Raw genomic sequence first — 19,169 nt, 5'->3', positions numbered from 1 at the left:
TAATGAGAGTGTTTGTAAGTGTTTGGATAGAAAGTGGGTGGAATTTGGGATTTTGACATACTTACTCCCAGATTAGTGCAGAAACTTTCTGAGGAAACAGGTTTGTCAGCAAATTCTCAGTCGCAGCAGATGTTTGCTTTGAAACATTTCAGGTTTGATGAACTTCTTGCAGATCAGAGGTAGGGTGTTCTAGGAGTTTGCGTTTATGGCAGGCTGCAGAAACCTCCCGCAGGGACCACAATGTATGTTTGTTATTGTGTTGCATGTGTTTGTCATGCTTACAAAGTATGTCTTTTTGAGTGTTGCCCAAGTGACTGCAAAGATTGGGATTCCAGCCTGTAAACACTTTCTTGGACTGTAACGGTGCGTCTTAGCTGGAGAGTGATTCACTTGGAAAAGGAATTGTGTTATCACCAATGAATGTGAAAGTTCAGGCTACCTTAAGGCTCTTCCAATACTCTAAATATTTATATTCCTTGAATTGGAATGCTTAATCCTGCAAGTGTAACACTCAGCAGAACTGTAATTTGTAAGGAATATACTTCTTCCAGTTCAGAGAACAGCCATGCTTTTTAGATCATGTCTGTGTAAATTATTAATTTACGGTAACAGACTGTTAACTGATGCTTTTGGAAAGTTTTTCTGAGTTTTAATCGAATTGAAAACACAGTATTAAGTACTTTTTGTTCATCTTTACAGACTTTCCTTTAGGGCCTATGGATCTTTGTAGGACAAGAACAGGATTTAGTTTTGAGTAACAGACTGAGACATGATGAAAGCGAGAAGCAGAGGCTGAGACCTTAATTAAAACAGAGTTGCATTTCAGAGAGTTATTGAAGAAGAAGGAGGTGCTAGGGGCTAGAGAGTAGCTATAAATGTTTTTCAAAGCCTGTTTGTACAGTGAAACAGCCAATACAACAGCCCTTTTATTCACCTTTGCCATGTTAGTATTTATGAAAAGCAAACTTCAAAGAGGCTCAGAGCTAGGAGCTCCCTGTCCAAGGGTGATGGGCACATCAAGTGGTAGGGATGAAGGAATGGATGCTAGCAGCTGGAAGCACAGAAGCTCCTCTGAAGTTTGCTAATGCTTTTTGACCTTGTTAGAATTCACGTCACTTCATGATCCTCTTGATTTCAGTGTAAGGTCTGGCAGCTTCTCTGCTCAGCCATTCCTGTGAGGAGCTTTTCATTTAGTGTAGCTCCGTGTTAGAATTCACTTGCACTTGGTGCCTGTGCAGATTCCACCGTGACATCCTGCAAGATGATGAGAAAGCAGTCTGCATCCTTAGAGATGAAGCAAATGCAAAGTTAAACCAAGCCAGTCGGAACTGAAGAAAAAGCTCAGGTTGATCTGGTTTACAGAAAAAACTGAAGACTTCGGATATTTTTTGTCCCTTCTGATGTATACATATCCTGTATCAGGGTGTGTGTATATATATATCTCTCATGCTACAAGGATCAGAATTAGATCCTTCTGATCTAATTTATAATAATCTATATTATTAAAATCTATAAACCATTTTAAATCTTTCATTGGCAAGTAAATGTAATGGCAGACAGTGTCTGGGAATCGTGAGAGCAACATTACATGTCCTGTGGACATGTCTCCCTACCATGCTTTCATTCTTCCAGAGGTATCTGTGTCATCATCTTCTAGGCCAACAGTCTAAAATCATCTCAGACAGGCCCACCGTATGTTGTGGATCTGTCAGCTAGTTGTAGGCTCCTGGTAGAATAGGATTAGAAATAACTTGTTACCCCATGCCAGTAAGATCCTCACTATCCAAAAATCAGAAGACACCCTAAGATCTCCAGGCCTCTTATGTTTATTCATCTGACTGATGGCTTTGCCCAAAGTTGAGGATGTTCTCCTTAAAACATAAAGCATTGATATGCCGTGCAATTAAGGAGAGAGAGGGGTGTTGGTTTCTTACTTTGGGGAATTATCTGCTGAGCTGTCACCAGTTTTACTTGCACTTCTCTTGAGAGAATCTGAATTAGATATGATAAGAATTGATGAACTGTACTGGAAACCCCCTCAAGGCTATCAGATATTAATTTACTGGAGCAGAGGGAATCATTATCCATACTCTAGTTGTGTTTTTATCACATAAATGATGCTTCAGAGACAGCTTTGTGTATGCCATCTCATTACAAAGTTGGTTTGGGTTGCTTTTTCTCATTAGATCACATCATTTTTGGAAACTACTAAGAATTCATTTTTTGTTGCAGTCCTTTGGAGTCTTTTTTCTACAAATCTGCTACTTGTCCCTAATAGGGGACTAATTTATATATATGATGTGTGTGTGTGCATATATATAATATATATATATAAAGGAGGCATATATAGGATTAAATTTTCTACATAAGTTACTGACTTTCATTCATTTAGATTTTTACAGAGCTTGTTCTCAAGGAGGTGGTGGTGTTGATGTGTTTGGTGTTGGTTTTTTTTTTTTTTTTTTTTTAGTTTTCCTTGTTATTTATGAAGGCTTTGGAATATATTTTCACACTTTCTGATTCAGAATACCCAGAATCTGGTTGCTGATCAAGGGAAATCTCTTTAGGTTAATAGCTGGCCACCCAAGCAATACATACAAATATTTAATAAATAAGGATAGGAGACAGTAAAGCCTTTAACTTTCCCGCAAGATCAGAAGAACAAGCTACTTAAAGCTTGTTGCTGACAGGCTTTTGCTTTATCACAGATTTAAATGTACCAGCTGGCCAGGCAGTAACATATTTCTACAAAAGGAAGGTGCTTTTGCATGGTGGCATTCTCATGTATACAAAAACCTGACTGCCAGTGAACACTGGTCCTGAGCTGTGGTGGAATAATGTATTGCCACAAGGATGCGGATCTGAAGCAGATACCTGTAGCAGGTGGTTTTAACTAATAGGCCTGATAGGAAATTTATCTATGAAATTCTCTGAATATGCAGTCAACCAGAAAAGTTATTTTCTTTATGTGACTAGTTTATGAAACACCTTTCACTCTACTAGTAAAAATCGTGTATCCTGCGAATCTGTTGGGATGGGTTGTGCAGAAACTTTTTTTCTATGCATGTAACTCTAGTAGTTTCTTAAACAAATGGTTTATGTTTAAGATGCCTGATAATTCCCGCTGCCTTGGGGAAAGCTATTAATAAAGCAGTTACAGGACCGAGTCATTCGGTATGCTAAATGCTAGTATACTCTCACTCCAGACTAATAGAGGCACTATAGCTATTTAAGCATCTGAATTCAACAATAGTTAAAAATTCTACCCTAAAGTCCTCAGAATAATTTGATTTGGAGTAAATGAATTTCTTTCTAGACTTAGTCAAAGCAATTACATTCAACTAGATGCCGTATTATAGCATAACATTTATCATCATTTAAGCACTGCAAAGTACTAAAGAACTCAAACTTATCTTTATTTCCATGCTGGCAGTTTGGTGGTCAGGCTGACTTTGCATTCCCTAGTCTGTTCATTGGTAGGAAGAAATGTGAAGTTCAAGCAGAATTTGAAGTGCTAACCCGAGTGGGAGCAAAGAATAGGTAAACCTAGGTTGATACAGTTTTTGTTTACAGATCAAGTTTATATCGCACACCTCTTTTTTTTCACAAGGATGCTCCTGATTGTGACAGAACATGGGTTAATACAAAGCCTTTTTTCCTATCTTTCTCTACTTACAACTTTTCTGTATGCTTCACCTTCCAGTAGGATGTGATTGTCATTTTTTGCTTATGTTAAGTCTAATTTGAATTATTAAAGTGGGCATTGCCTGTGCATGCTTCTATCGCTATATAAAACTGTATTAAGACAGCTGCTCAGACTTTGCAAATGCTTGACTGTGCATCTCCTTACATCCAGGGTGGTCGATTCTGACTTCTGGTGTTTGCAGACTGAGCTAATGACCCAGATAAGAGTTTGCATTCTAAGATACAATAATCTAGCCGGTCTGCTAAGGTCACATATAAGGAAAGTTATTTGCTAGGATTACATGAAGGTCCGAAGTGAGGATCTCCCTAACACTAATGGGCATCTGTACTTATCTTTTCTCCATTGTAAGGTATTTACAGATGTTTTATCAAAGGAGCTTTTCAAAGGCACTATGGGAAACAATGCCTCACTTCAGAGATGTATTTTTGTGAATATTTTTGACTCTTTTCCAGAATACAGTTCCATAATGTTTTAAAACTTGAAACAACTGAAAGTACATGTGGAATGTGGCATTCTTCTGAAACAAAACAAAATATTTGAACCTCGGTTTGGAACAGGAGGATGTCTGAAACATCCAAACCGTCTGTCCTCTCTATTGTACCGAAAGACGCACTAAACTTCAATTAAAGAAATAATGGGTATGCTGTCATCATACAATTAAAACAGAGAGAAAACTGTTCAATATTATTTCTCATTTTAACTAATGAAAGCTAATGGTGATTTATGCCTTTTCCCCCTTACAATAGGTATAATAGAGATTTATTATAACTTGTAGTTTTTATTTTCCAACTCTAATTGCGGAACATGGTTGCTCAGAATTACTAGCTGTTGTATTTTAGGTCAAACTGTGGGGCTTTTTTCCCCATTAATCCAATAAGGAGAAAGAAAAAGCATTTCGTGCCATAACTAATACTTGCTTGTTAACATGCCATTAGTATAAAGCTTTCCATTTTTTGTTCAGTAGATAATGCAAAATGAGGCAGAAGCAAATTCAACTTCCAGTCAAAGCAGATTATGCAAACTCTTCTATAGGATTTGAATTGTCTAATGAGAAACTCCACAGGCCACTGAAGATTTTAGTTATTTTGCAATAAATGCAGGACACTGGAAATCTGTGTTTCATAGATCCAGAATTAATTTTCAATTCTAGTTAGACTGCATTGGAATATGTTACCGGGATGATTAATTAAAAAAAGTTGTTTCTGTGTAACTTCTGGTGTATTTCACCCGCTCAGAACCAAACATTGCCCCACATGTTATCGTTCCCTCTTAGTACAGATACAAATCTGGAGGAGGTGAACATCTCTTTGTGATTTCCCAGGATACCTCTTTCATTAGAGTCTTGCTATTAAGCTTCTTTAAAATTCCGATTTCTTCATCTCCATACACCTTGGAAATGCATTAGCTTTTTCAGTATTACTCCTGTTGCATTGATGTCAAAGGATATAAAAGCTTCATTCATTTTCTCATGTGAGCTAAGTAAAAAATGTTAAGATTCTTTTCATTAGTTACTTTTTAAAAAAGGCTTTATAAGGGATTAACATGCAGAACTACATATGCTTTAATGTGCATCCTTATGCTAAAAGAGAAGATAGTTATTTTAACACCTTTTTTCCTCCTTAAGATTACTGCTGCAGCATAAGAGTTCAAGCATAGGACTGTGCAGAGACAGAGCTGGCTAACACACAGAAATTGTAGCAAAAACTCTGTTACTTACCTGACAGTTTAGATTCAGTCAGTGAGAAAGTCCTCTTCCCCATCCCAGCTCCTTAGGACAGGGATGGAAGGAAAAGACACGTTGTAGCAGCATGTGAAATATTTGGAAGAGTGACATGGACATTCAAATGGAGGAATGCTGCTGACTAGGGACTGGCGGTGGTGAAGTTGGGACAGGGCTGGGCAGTACATGGATTTCAGCCTCCTGCATCAGGATTTTAAAGGGTCTGAAACCTTGTGTGTCATGTTCTGGAGATCTCTTTGGAACTATTACTTTCCTGTGTGAGCTGAATAATGCTAGTACCCATTCAGTCATAGATCACCTTCTAACTGCATGTGAGTGCTGGACACCAAGCTGCAGAAAACAACTTCCCATCTGAAAGCGCTCATGTCATGGTCTCTGGATTTGGTATATGTCTTCTAATAGCATCAGATATTAGCATAAAACTGATGCAAGTGTTGCACAGAATTGCCTTTGTGTTACTAAACCAAGCCCCTCTACTGATAACCTGTCATAATAACCTACACTTCCTCTCTTGAGGAAAGGCAGGTCTTCCCTCTACTTTCACAGGTACTCTGAGATGTAAAGACTTACCAGCTATAGTGGAAAAATAAAAAAATAAAATAAAATTTGGCACACCTCTCATCTGAATAGGCATCTTCATAATCCAGCGAGGCAGTCCCTTGCTGGGAATTATCTAGGAGTGCTTGCTTCATTTAGCTGTCCATCTGCTTAAGGAATGGGAGAGAAAAATACAATCTGATCTTTGGAGTCACTGCAACTATAACTTCATTGACTTCAGTGGAGTCATAATTATGTTTCAAGTAGGAACAGGCTTTGCTTGTGAGGACATTTGTGGTAACTGGCTGGTTTTAGTTTTTTGGGGTTTATAATGTTTGAGATTCTTCCTGACCTACACCAGTAAGAACATGGAAGGATTAAGACCTGGTTCCTCAATGCCTCATAGCAACATTTTGTTACTGAGGGGCCCTTAGCCTCTTCTGAAGAATAAAGTCTTTGAATCAGCTTCCAAAAGCTGTTGCAAACCCACAGGTTTCTTCCACATCACCCTCTGCCCTTCCTTTTTTTTATTTATTGCATAGTTTTATCAAAAGAAAGTCCTTTTACCTTCATATTATAAAAGAGAGTGCCTCCATCTACCTCCCTCAGAAGCAGGATGAAGCCTGAGACCTGGTGAAGGCAACAGAGTTAAGAATTCACCCTAATTTTTAGAGGTGCTGGCCGCTCTCAGATCTCATTTCTTTTGAAAGTGCATTGTGAGGCATCAATGCAGGATCTAGGTCAAAGACGATTAGAAACTCCAGCGATTCTAGGACAGCAGAGAATGTACTCTAAACTATTGAAAATGCTCTTTCAAACCAGTCTGCTTAAATATGTGAATAAAACTTTTCTCATTCCTAATGAGGGGTGAAACACTGAAAGATTAAACAGGAGATTTATAACAGTGAGCTCTTGTACCTGTTGTCCTGCAGAAGGTTGCATATTCCATGGTATGACAGTGCTTTGCTTTGATTCAAAGAAGTACTTAAGCATGCGCATCTTTCTGTTCACTTCAGCTGCAGTGTGAGTCCTCTGGCCAGGGAAGCTGGGATGGCTTCTATCTCTCGGCCATCAAATTCCCTCCAGTGGAAGGCTTTCTGCAGCCAGCAGTTTTCTGCTGGCATCTGGACACAGAGCCAATGCCAGGCTGTGGTGTATGTAGCCCAATAAGTAAAATTCAGCACTCACAATGATGTGAAGAAGATTAAGTCTGGCAAAACTCTGGCTGCATATTGTAAATGGTCTCTCTGTGACAGTGGTTTCCCAGCCGGCTGGATCTGGTTTCTCCCTGTTAGATTCTGTGGTTGTAGATTTATTCGCATTACTTTTTCTTGTTAAAGACAATGCCCTGAGGGTACTAAGGTCTTGTTCGACTGCAGAGCTAAAATATAAAGCTCCAAATTCCCCTCTCCATTGTATCTAATTAAGCCATCTCATTAACCCTCTCTGTGGATAGATTGAGAGGATGTCTCCTTTCTGCAGGCTGCTAATAGGTTTTCTGGTAGAACACACACTCATCTGACCCCTGGTATTAGGTGCTGTGTTAAATGTACTCTGCCAGCTCATGGCAGTGACATTTCCTTTTTTGGTCCATTCTTTCTGAGAAACTTTTCTGAACTAAACCTAGTTCTTTAGGGTTGATTTTTCTCTTTTCTCTCCCTACTTCTGGAGCATTGACATTTCAAAAGCTGGGAAACCAGTTGCCTAATCTCATGGAAGTTTCTGGGATTCAAAGGGCCCAAGAGTCTCCTGGGTGGCGGTGGTGATGGGGAGATAAAATTCTGGGTCAGTTCCCTCAGTTGACTATGCAGAGATAACTGGACAAACGAATTCAGCGCAATGTTGGTCATAATTTTTCCTGCATGTCATCTCTGCCCCATAGATATTCCTTTAAGGGCATATGTAACAGGATGGTCTGTACTACACTGATGACTCTTCTATGTTTAGAAATTTATCTACTTTCATTTGTCACGAAAGCAATTATCTGATAGTTTCTTACATTCAGCTCTGCTATCTGGGGGCTGCTGAAGAAAATCTGGACGGTGATAAGATGATAAAGGATGTGCTGCTGAGCATGGTGCAGGAGCATTGCCCAGCTTCCACAGGAAGCCAGCTCCAACCCAGCAGGGTTGATGGGTTCCCACTCAGCACTACCCTGCTAGTTCAATCTGACTTCAGCAGTCCCACTGGGGTCTCTTCCCCCTGGGGTCCCCAGTGCTGAGGCAGGAAGGTGGGTGCAGGGCCAGGCATTCTGCGTTCGGCAGCGTGCCTGTGCCGAAAAACCTTACCAGAGCACCAGGTGCTGGGAGCAGGTGCAGAGGCGGTGGCTGCATGTGGATTCTCCTTTGGTCTGGCATGGTGGAAGCCAAAAGCCCAGCTGGGCTCACGCTTACTGTGTGGCGTAGGAAGAGTATGGCTTTGCTGCAGGAACCAGAGCTGCTCACCAGGGATAAGGAGGTGCTTCCTCAGGCGCTGTGTGGCTGAGACTGCTGAGTCTCCTGATTCAAGTGAATATTTGGATGCGTGTAAGGAGGCGTAGTAGTAGGACGGTTGTCAGATGGACTTCTAAGCAGGCAGATTACCAGAAAGAAAGAGGAGCCACAAACACCCCACATAGTTAAAATGCTTGGTCTGTACTGGAATCAGAGCATGGAAACTTCACAAGATACCCCTGAATTTCTGTTTGCTGAATGAATATGTCTGTGGCTGAATTCTTACCCTAAGCTGCCATGAGGATTTGCGTATTAAGAAGGATGTACTCTTTGCCTGGCCTTTCCCTTAGCAGATGGGGAACTGATTCTATTGAAGTGGGCTTTAAATAATGAAAGGGAGAGAAAAAGGGGAGGAAGAAACAAAGTTGCGCTCGTTTAGCACAAAGCCAAGAAGCTGAGCAAACTTAAGTAGTGGAAGGGCATGAAGAGAAATTAAATTTCCTGTTCTCCACTGGAGAAGAGGAGTTGAAATATTTACAAATGGGCTGTTTGAACTAGCCAGTGTTATTGAAACCTGCTGAGAAGATTCACATTTTTGGAATGTTATAAAAATGCTTGTATTCCACTAGGCAGAGCAGACTGAACAAAACAGCAGGCAAGAGTGGCTGCCAGTTGCTAGCAAATCTGGAGCACTTACTGATTCATATTTATATAACAAAGCATGAGACAGGGTTGTCTGCTGCAGACCACCACAATACCCATGTTAGTGTTTGAAGAAGTCCCCTGCAGTCAATATTTCTAGTTCAAATCCCTGCCCATACTGGCCTGCCTGTTTACTCTTCCCTGGGTCCTCATACTTACCAGCCCTTTCATCCTTCACACTAACGGCTGTAGGTAACTGTTGGGATGATTCATGTGCATTACACCTCAAGGAGAATATGCTATGAAGTGGAAGGACTGCTTTCCAATCAATGATGATAAGCAAGAATCAATCATGTACCATAACCTGCATATATCACAGAAAGGGACATATATTGAGCAATGCTCATGGCCTGAACAATATGCTGGCTTATTAATTTTCATGAGTTTTTTTCAAAGACACATTAACTTGGACAACACAAGGTCACTATGCAGAGAGATGGACAGGCACTGCAAATTATTTTGCACAAATTTAAAAGAATTCTCTTAGGGCCTGCTCATCCTTCTGTATTGTTAATCTCCAGAAAATCCTGAGTGGTCAAGTTTTACCCCTTTCAGTAGGTTTGCATATGTTGTTCATAGCAGCTTGCAGAACTAGTTCCTCAAAGCAATGTTTAAATCCCTTTGCATAACCGTAAATGCCAGCAATGATACTGGAGAAACAATAGCACATGAATTACACAATTAATGAAGGCGCCTGGGAATATAAAAATACCTGAGGGACACTTTCATTGAGTTGAATAAGGGAGAAAAAAAGTCACCTTAGCTATCAGAGTCAAGCACTAAGTGATTATATTTAAGTGAAATATCAAGACTGGTATTAAGATAAAACTGTTCCCCTGTGGTCTTTAAATCTATGGCCTTTAAATCATTTTCTTGCATCCATTGAGCTGTTCTGAGCCACATAACCTGTGCAAAGTCCTCTTAAACTATCAGGAAGTACCAATGCAAATTTTTCCTAGTGATCCTGCCTATTTACCAGGCAAAGGACAAGTATGGCATGGCAGAGAGGATACCAGGGTAGCTGGATGGCTTCTGGACCAGAGCTGGCTCGCAGAAGAATGGTGTCTTACAGAGAGAGGTTTAGTTCTGTTTGTACTTGCCCATTTTTTCCCTGGTAGAATAAGGTAATGGTAAAATGGGCTTGTTAAATAGCTTTTCTGTGGTTAGATTTTCCTTATATTGCATAGAACATACTTTTATTATAGGAAATACTGTTAATTGGAGAAAAACAGCAATAAAGAAGATAACCTTTAACAAGAACATCTCTGCAAATCCAGACCGTTGTCTGCCTCTGTAACCTGGTAGACACAAATGACAGATGCCGGATCAGCTTTTACTCTAACCAAACAAAACACTCAAACATGATGTTTTTTTGTCTTTAAACCACCTACATGCATTTGTAAACTGGACTAATTGATTACGTGTGTTATTTTGCTGGCTAATATAATACAAGCCTCATATTACAGTACCAACAATCTTAAAAAATTCTTAACAATTAGATTGTCTTTGCAAGAATCCTGGGAAACGCAGACCTTACTCGACTAGTGTATTAAACCTAAAGCATCCTAATTACTTAATTTACAAATATTTAAACCTGACGTATTGATGCACTACAAGGTTAATTGCTCTTCTTACTCAATTAGTAGGAACCCTATGCTTTTTATTATATGAAAGTAAGCCATTATCACTTACTCCATTTTCATATCTAAGGTTCAATAATGACAAAACTTTTATCTTAACCCTGCAAAACCTTAATTGGTTTTTATCCGAATACCTATTTCTTCACAAACCCCCATATCTCAGCATGTTGTCCATGTATATTTGCTGTGTGATTCCAAAATGGTATTCTTAAATAGACTTTACATAGGTTTTTTAGGTGTCCTGCTTTGGTTCTTTTTGATAAGCTGTCATATTTCTACAAATTCATCCTCTCTACGGTTGCAGACTTAGCGGCTGTTTAAAGGTAATTTTTAACTGGTAGATCAGAGATGGACCTTCTGAAAGGTGCATCTGTCAGACTCTGCCTTTTTCCAGACTTGAGGTATTTCATGGAATATCTATTTTATTTTTTTAGTTCATTTTGCTGTGATTACCAAATGTGTTTGTAGTAAACATACTATGTAAACATAGTAGTTTTCAACCTCCCAAGGCAACAATTCCTGATGATATGTTCCTATACACGTTAGTAGGTGCTGGAACAAATAATTTCTAAGTAAGCGGTGGTTGCTGTTGAAAGTCTTTGATGCACACTTGTTGCCATCAGTGTCTGCTTTTTGTCGTTGTTTGTTTAGTGTTCAGAGGATATCTGTCATTTCAAATCATCCTGCGATAGCTGATAATGTTTTTGTTTAAGTAGGTTAACTTGTCTAAATAATGAAATACTCACGGATCCTTTGACCCAAACTCAGTTGAACACAGATGGTCTGTCTGTGATGAAAGAGGGAATCAATAGGATATTCCAGCCTGCATAAGTCAGTGAGTCAGATTTCAGTTTCCTTATGCTACATCTCTCTGATCTTTATCACTTCTGAAATAACGTTATGCTCAGTTCATATCCTAAAGAAAAGAAACATATTTTCCCAGTACGCCTTCCTAGCAAAGGTCATCCTGTTGTGCTGTCTTAATGCCCTCCAAGTGTTAATGGGTTAGAGGCATTACTAAAATAGCTGTCACTTTACGTATTAGTTCCCTGCACGTTATATATTCATCATTATTTGAGTTTGCTGTTAGGGGATAGGAAGGAAAGTACAGAATTGTCAAATCCAAATTCATTATAATTCTGAGAGATGTAAAAAAAAAAAAGTCATCTTCATACAGCGGAACAGCTGTGAGGGGATGGGATCTGGCCAGGAGAGCTCACCTGGCAGCTGGTTCAGAGTGGAACAAAATGTCTGTGTGTTTTGGTTTGGCTCATGATAAATATTCAGAGCAGCTGTTGCTCTGCTGGGAACAGCCCTGTGAAGTTACCGCACAGGTAGCGAGTCCCCCAGCGTTGCGGCATTCCTGCTCCGTGGGTTTCCCATCTATTCTGCCAGGCGAACTAGGTGCAAACTGTGCTGTGCTGAAGAAAAGGCGGAGCTCTGATCTTCTGCCAAGCGAACAGAATGGGTTGCAGGCTCTGAACAGCAAATTCTCCGTCACTGGATTTTTCCATGCTCCACTGAGAATCTGTAGATGCTTTTCACTCTCTCATATTTAAAAAGGAGCCCTGATCCTCTTCAGACAGCTTTAGGAAAAAGTGTTTAGTTCTGGAGCTTCGGACCAATTCTTGTTAGCATGTTATACTGGGCACTCTCCTTGATTTTATTATTCTGTTTAAAAAGAGCACCTCTGACTCTGCCTGCAGTGAATGTGCTTATGCTTTCTAATTTTCACTGTTATTTTATCTGAGCAACTTATCCCTTCAGCCAGCCTGCACTCCCCTTGAAACAAAAGAGAAAAGCTCCAGAAAGGTTTCTTTCCCTGTCACTCCCACAACTGGAAACATATTTTCAGGGGCTTTTTCCCTATTTATTGTAGGGTCAAAGACAGGTGATGTAAATTGGAACTGATTGGAAGCAACTAGAATCTCGGTCGGGACTAGGACTGGCCTTAAGAATCAGGTAAATAAACCTTCCTGAACCCAGAGAAGCTCCCAAACTGGAGAGAATGAAACCCTGCAACTTCACCTTTGCCTTTTCTATGTATCTGGGTATGTCATGCTAAAAAAAGAAATATAGTCATTAGAACAGTAAGTATCCTTCCAAAGCATTTTATTTCATCTGGGATTCTCAAAGCATTTCTCAAGCCAGAGCCACCACCCAGCAGCAAGCGCCATGGCATGATTTCTGTGCCTGTTTCATGAGTGTTCAGACTAGACGAATGCTGCATTTAGCAGATCTGTCTCCAGGACTCAATGCATTATTTGCGTGCCTAATCCATAGTAATCAACAAATGCAATGTCATAGCGCTGCTCCTGATGGTTTCTACCAACCATCTGTATGGAGCAAAGGACAACATCCACGCTCTCCCCAGTGCTTTCTTTCAGGCTGTGATTTGCCCCTAAGAAGCCATTTGTAATCAGTAAGGTGGATATTGAGAGGAGTTCAGTTGCCACTTTGGTATGCTAAGGCAACTAATAGTGCAAAACTAGCTTTTAATGCAAGCCACAGCCTTTTATAATCGCTCTGAGAACTTTCATGTATCACCAGGAGAGCATTGGGCTTGTTCCTGTCTCAGTGCCTATCTCTAAGACCTCGTCGTCGTTGCGGGGGCTCTCAGGAGGAACGCTGCGCTCTCAGAGGCTGCACACGCCGACGTGCCAGTGCTGTGTCCATGGCTGTGCCTGGTGGCTCTTCTTTTAGCCCCTCAGAGTATTTTTATTCCTGTGTGTAACTTGGCTGTCCTGATATTTTTCTGAAGTAATTTCAAATGCAGTTGAGTCTCTACAATACAGATTGCAAGCAAATTCTCTTTCATGTCTGTTGTATGGAGGCTTGCTATTATCCTGTAACATTTTATTTATATATTTTGTGTGCTGTTTTTAAAGGGCTGTCAAATGACTGTCAATTATTTATTCACCTCAGGTGGAGGAGATGTAGAGGAACTGCCATATCCAAAGTTAAAGAGCACTATCTCAAAACTTTGGAGGAAAGAAATACTTCAAATTTTAATAACCTTACCTTTTACCCATGTGTTCTTCCCATTTCTAAGCTGTTTTGCTTGGGTTGATTACCATACACATTGCTGTAGGTGATTTTGTTTGAAGGTAGTTGAGTGAAAAAAAAAAGATTAATCTTGACTGAATTTTTAATCATGTTTGAAAACGAATTGCAGCAACCAAATACCAACAGGTGTGGAAATGCATTTATTAAGAACGTGTGGAATCGAAATTGAGCCACTTGGTAACTTTACCAGCTTCTCAAGCTCCTTATGACTTGTTCCATAAAATTATTCGTTTGGTAAATGATGGGACTGTCTTTAAGTAACCAGCATTGGGGAAACCTTATATATAGCAGTGTGTGATGATACCGGGGATGGGAGAGTGGGCAACACTACTGGGAGGCTGCGTTCAAGGCGCTGCTCTTTCATAGGCTTTCCATGGTAGCAAACCACTTATTCCTACGCTGCAGCTTATTTTTCTGTAAAATGGAGCACCGATAGATGTCATGTGATGCTTGGATAATGCCCTGATGGAGGACCCAAAGCCGACATAAAAATGTATTTGAAAGGACTGAATGAAGTAGCACATAGACAGCTGGGTTGATGCATGTGGCATGAAGATCTGCTTTGTGGCAGTCGTTCAAATCCCTCGCTATAAATTGACATGCCCAGTGTTCCTGAAGGTCCAGGGGGACAGATTTGTCTTCTACCTGTCATCCCGCCCAGGAGCAGCTGCCAGCTGCCAGCTCCCTCTCTTGTTGCACTGTTTCTAGCACTATTCTTTGGGTACATGAAGTGCTATTGATTTGCCTCAACTGTTACTGCCTGCTCAGTTTCACTTCTGTTAATCCTTTTAAAGTACAAAGGCCCCAAGCCCTCCCTTGGATCGTGGTGGAATCCCTCTGAACATTTGGCAGGAGCATGGTCTCAAGGATTTTCTTTTGGGACATTTTAACTTTCAGTGATGTTACTCAGTCATTTTATACAGAAGAGCTAATGGTTTTGAGTATTCTTAAGGATGGTTTTGGTCAGATGCTGCTCCTATTGAAATTAGCGTGACGGTGAATAGTGATTCAAAGGAAGCTCAGTATTTTTATTAACAAATCCTACTTCTAAATTTTGAATCATTGCAGTCTGCTCAAATTAGCCTATACTGTTAACCTGCAGCTTTCATCTCTGTTTTCTCAAACATTGATATCTTGGGTAAAATCTCTGAGTCCATTCTTCCAGCCAAATCCAGCTGACTGAAGCTGGCAAATCTGAATCTCATTTTCATTGCTTCACCCTTACTTAGGTTGTAAACTGTGTTTGTGTTAGAAAAAAAATCTTGCTATAGCAGTTTACCTTTTCCTGAACCGTGTGGGACTGGCCACAGTCAGATCAGAGTGAGGAACCATTTAGGCCAGTCTGTGATGGCAAGTCCCATACTCTGTCTTTCCATACTTGTAAGGGGCACATAGTTTGGGATTGGGTTATTTTAGGCTTTTGGTTTGGTTTGGTTTTCACCTTCCCTTCCACTCCCCAGCCTAAAGAAAACATTTTGGGGATCTTTTCTGTTTTCATTTTAAAATCACCACGTAACCTTGCAGTGTTCATCACTTTCCCTGTATTGTTGTTGTAGACAGTGTTAAGATCCTAGCTGATTGAGTTTATTGATTTCTGAGTGATCTCTTGAGTGCTATTTCACATTCATGTTCTGTCAGCATTGTGTAGACAGCCTGCGTTAGAGAATTTTGTATTTATTATACATGAAACTACTGCTCTGCAGACTTCCAATTTCAAGGCATTGAATGGGTGTAGGAACACAAGGGACAATATGCACAGTCTCTGTACAAACCACTTTTTACCTGAAGATTTCAGATATTATTCAGGGCAGATTTCTTATTTTCTACAGTAAGTAAGTCACATCTAAGAGCACAGCTACATACCGGTTTGGAGAATCATGGGAGGAAGAAAAGTAAAACATGCTGTCCTGAATTCTTTGTGTAGGCCACTTTTTTCCATAAAAACCTTTCATGATTTGTTACATGTAACAAATTGTTTTTATATCCACTAGACAAGTATTTTCTAATTAACGTTAGCATTTGAACTCTTGTTTCTGAACTATGTACTAACTCCAGAAACCTACTGCAAACCTTGACCTGCTTTGTTCCTCTCCAAAGCCCAGGAAGACACCTTCAGAAGTGTCGCTGTGATATTCAAGGCTAGCCATCTTCCTTATTGCCCTAGAGCAATGCCACAGCTTACTGGGATGCCTTCCCTTTCCACTTGTCTCTGAGCTATTTTAGGCAACAGCCAGTTAATCCTTTTCTCTAGCAAAACCCTGCGAACGGCTTGCCCTGAGCTGTAACGTTGCACACTCTCTAAAAGGATGCTCTTACAATTCAGTGACCAAAATGTCTTATAAAAACAACTCAGAAATATGTTACGCATAATGTTTCTACTACTTTTCCACAGACCTCGACATTATCAATTCAATGTGTGCCAGACAATCCTGTGTCTATCAGCATGATGTGCATAAAGCAAGTTTTAAGAAATGCCAGGAATTTGCAAATCTGTTTGAAATCAATGGAAACCAAGAATCTTTTTTAAAAAAAAAAAAAAAAAAAAAGCCAATTTGACTTCTTAACATCATGCGTAGTTTGCATGTTCTTCAGTGGGACTCTTGGGGACATAAGATGGGTTTATATCAATCAGCAATTGCTCATACTGGACTCCTTAGATGGCTTATGCCATCCATTTTCCTGTTGCTTAGTTGATGATAATGGTCACCAGGAGCAATGTTTTATAGGGAGAGGAATGGGGAGTTGTGTTAGACCTCTGGCAAAATGCTCTTCAAGGGAAAAACTCCGATTATCTGCTTTGAATGAGCAGAGAGCAATCACAGAAATCTATTAAAGTAAATTACTCACGTATCAAGTATTTTTTTCTCTTTTTCCCTTAAGTATTTTTTCGTGCTTATCCTAGGCTGTGAACTTCAGTCTCTCACATGATGTAAACAACAGCTAACCAACCAAGAGCTACATCTATCTTATCTGTCATTAACTTTCAACTTTCCCATCTGCCATCAAACTGGGTTGTGGGTCCTGGAAATCAGTCTAATCTGTCAGCACCTTCCCTCTGTTTCTCTTAGTCACTCAGTCCAATCTCAGTTTGGTATTTTTTTGTTCTTATACAATGACATTTTTCTTGAATTCCTGTAGGAAATATCATATCTTTCTGCTGTGACTTTTTTTTCTTGCTATGGCTGTGTTGCAATTAGTGATGAGTCAACTTTAAAATGTTGGCTCAGGTTCCCCAGAGTTCAGAGGTTTCTCTCTCTTCAGTGCAAACCATAGCCCCATGACACAACCCACAGGGGAATATGACCACCCACTCACACAACCATAGCTTTCATATGTACCTGTTTTCTTTCTAATATTATTCCCTCATTTTGTAGTATGTTGATTGCTTAATTTCATTTCCATTGGCAGTTGTTGAAACTTAGTATGTTTTATTAGCTCCTAATAATATTTGGTAATATTCTTTTTTAAAAGTAATGATTTGAAATCTTAATTTTAATGTAATTGCATAATGCTAAATTATGAAGCTGGGGCAATTTACTGGGATTTGAGGCAGCCTAGCCATTTCTGCTCTTTTAAGTGATTTCTTTTTCTAGTTACTGAATGAAGGTTAAAATAACATTTCAAGATGATAGAGGCGAATCACCTACAAAAACACAATGGAAGGTGATTGTAAGTGTGTGGTATGATAAAAGACCCAGGGTATTGCTACTGCATGACAAGCTATTATAATAGACGTGAGTGAGGTCAAAGGCAGAAAAACCAATGATTAAGATGTATTGCCACAGAAACAGGAAATCTTTTGGGAAACATGCAATCTTGAACTAAATGCCAATAAATGTAACAAAAAGTAGACAAGATACGTGTTAAAGAGATGAACAAGGGGGATTCATGGGCTCAGGAGGTATATGGAGAGTGTTCAGGAAAAGAGGATTCTTGTGACAGTATGGTAGACGTTTATCCAGCAGCGTAACAGGCAGTAATATTGGTCAAAACAGATATTGCAACTAGAAAAAAACATGGTTTTCTCCTCTGTCAGGAGAACCGAAAATACCAGCCTCAGCTCTGTCAAAATCAAAACAGCTAACACTTATTAGTATCCATGCCTTTGCTTCTGTCACGAAGGGCTCTTGTGCCGTTTCCTGATGCCTTCTTTGGTTGGTTTTGCTGTGGCATAAATGTTGCTTGATGGATCTGAGGTAGTCAAGTGCAAGGAGAGCCGAGCAACTAATGATATCTATGGCCAAGTTGCTGAGGATAATCTTTGTTTTCTTTTTCTTTCACAATGTGATGTACGCGGTGACGTGGCTCTAAGCAAAGGCAGAAAACGGCAAATTCCTAGTAAACTGAAAAATAGGTCATTCAACTTAATATATAGAGTGACAATTAAGAGTCGCTTAATATTTAGAGTAACAACAAAAGTAAGCTTAATATCAAATGAACATTAACCTCCCAACTTCACCAAAACTCTGCTTTAAACTGCCTGTGCTTTGCTCTCCTTATATCTGATGCTCAGGAAGAAATAGGGAATTCAGACTTCCATAAATCTTCCCGAGCAAAAAAAAATTCTTTAAAAAATAAAAAGCCTCTCTGCCAGAAAGTCACTTGGTCACGTTCTCATTCAGTCAATGGTGAGAAACCTGCTGTCTGCTGCAGTTCTGCTGCGACAGAGTCAAACAGCCAGAACTCCTCCTTCCGAAGAGGAAGAGTTAAGTGTGGAAACAGGCCATTGCGCACAGCATTTTTGTCCTTGAACTGCCTCTCGCATTTATTCCAAGCTCAGCTGAGTCTCAGCTTCATGCATTAAATAATCTACAAGCCATGCCCAAAGTTTTCTGGGCTCTGCATTCATCTTTGTATGCCTTTTGTTGGCACTAAACCAATTGGAAGCATTCATCTCTAATAACTAACTAGCACGTAAGATTGAGCGCACATTTGAAATCCAGAGTGTGGAAGGGAGAAAGACACAGGCACTGTAAAGCACGTTATACTTTTTCTACTTTAGACCCTACTTAGCCCCATTGATATCCCTGGAGAGCTACAGTAATCTGGATTGAAGATAGTAATAGCACAGTAAGTTCCTTCCTTCTGTCTCTTCTGTCCTGTTTGCTGTCTTTAATATTACACTGAGACTGAAAATTCTCAGGGGTAGGGCTCTGTCATAATAGCACAATCACTATGACAAGGGAAATATGGCCCTTAGATGCTATTCAATAAAATTCAAATCACAGTAGTAATAATAAATGTCTTTCTCAGGTAATTCATGAAGTCTACACGCAGCACGGCATTATAAACACATCCTTTTTGCTGGGCTTGATTTTGTTAATGAAGTAATGAACAAGAATACA

Source organism: Nipponia nippon, unplaced genomic scaffold (assembly GCF_047370975.1).
Source record: "Nipponia nippon isolate SJK-2023a ecotype South Korea unplaced genomic scaffold, ASM4737097v1 scaffold_18, whole genome shotgun sequence".
NCBI lineage: Eukaryota > Metazoa > Chordata > Aves > Pelecaniformes > Threskiornithidae > Nipponia > Nipponia nippon.
The sequence above is the reverse complement of the archived record's forward strand: the minus strand, read 5'-3'. Positions refer to the sequence as shown.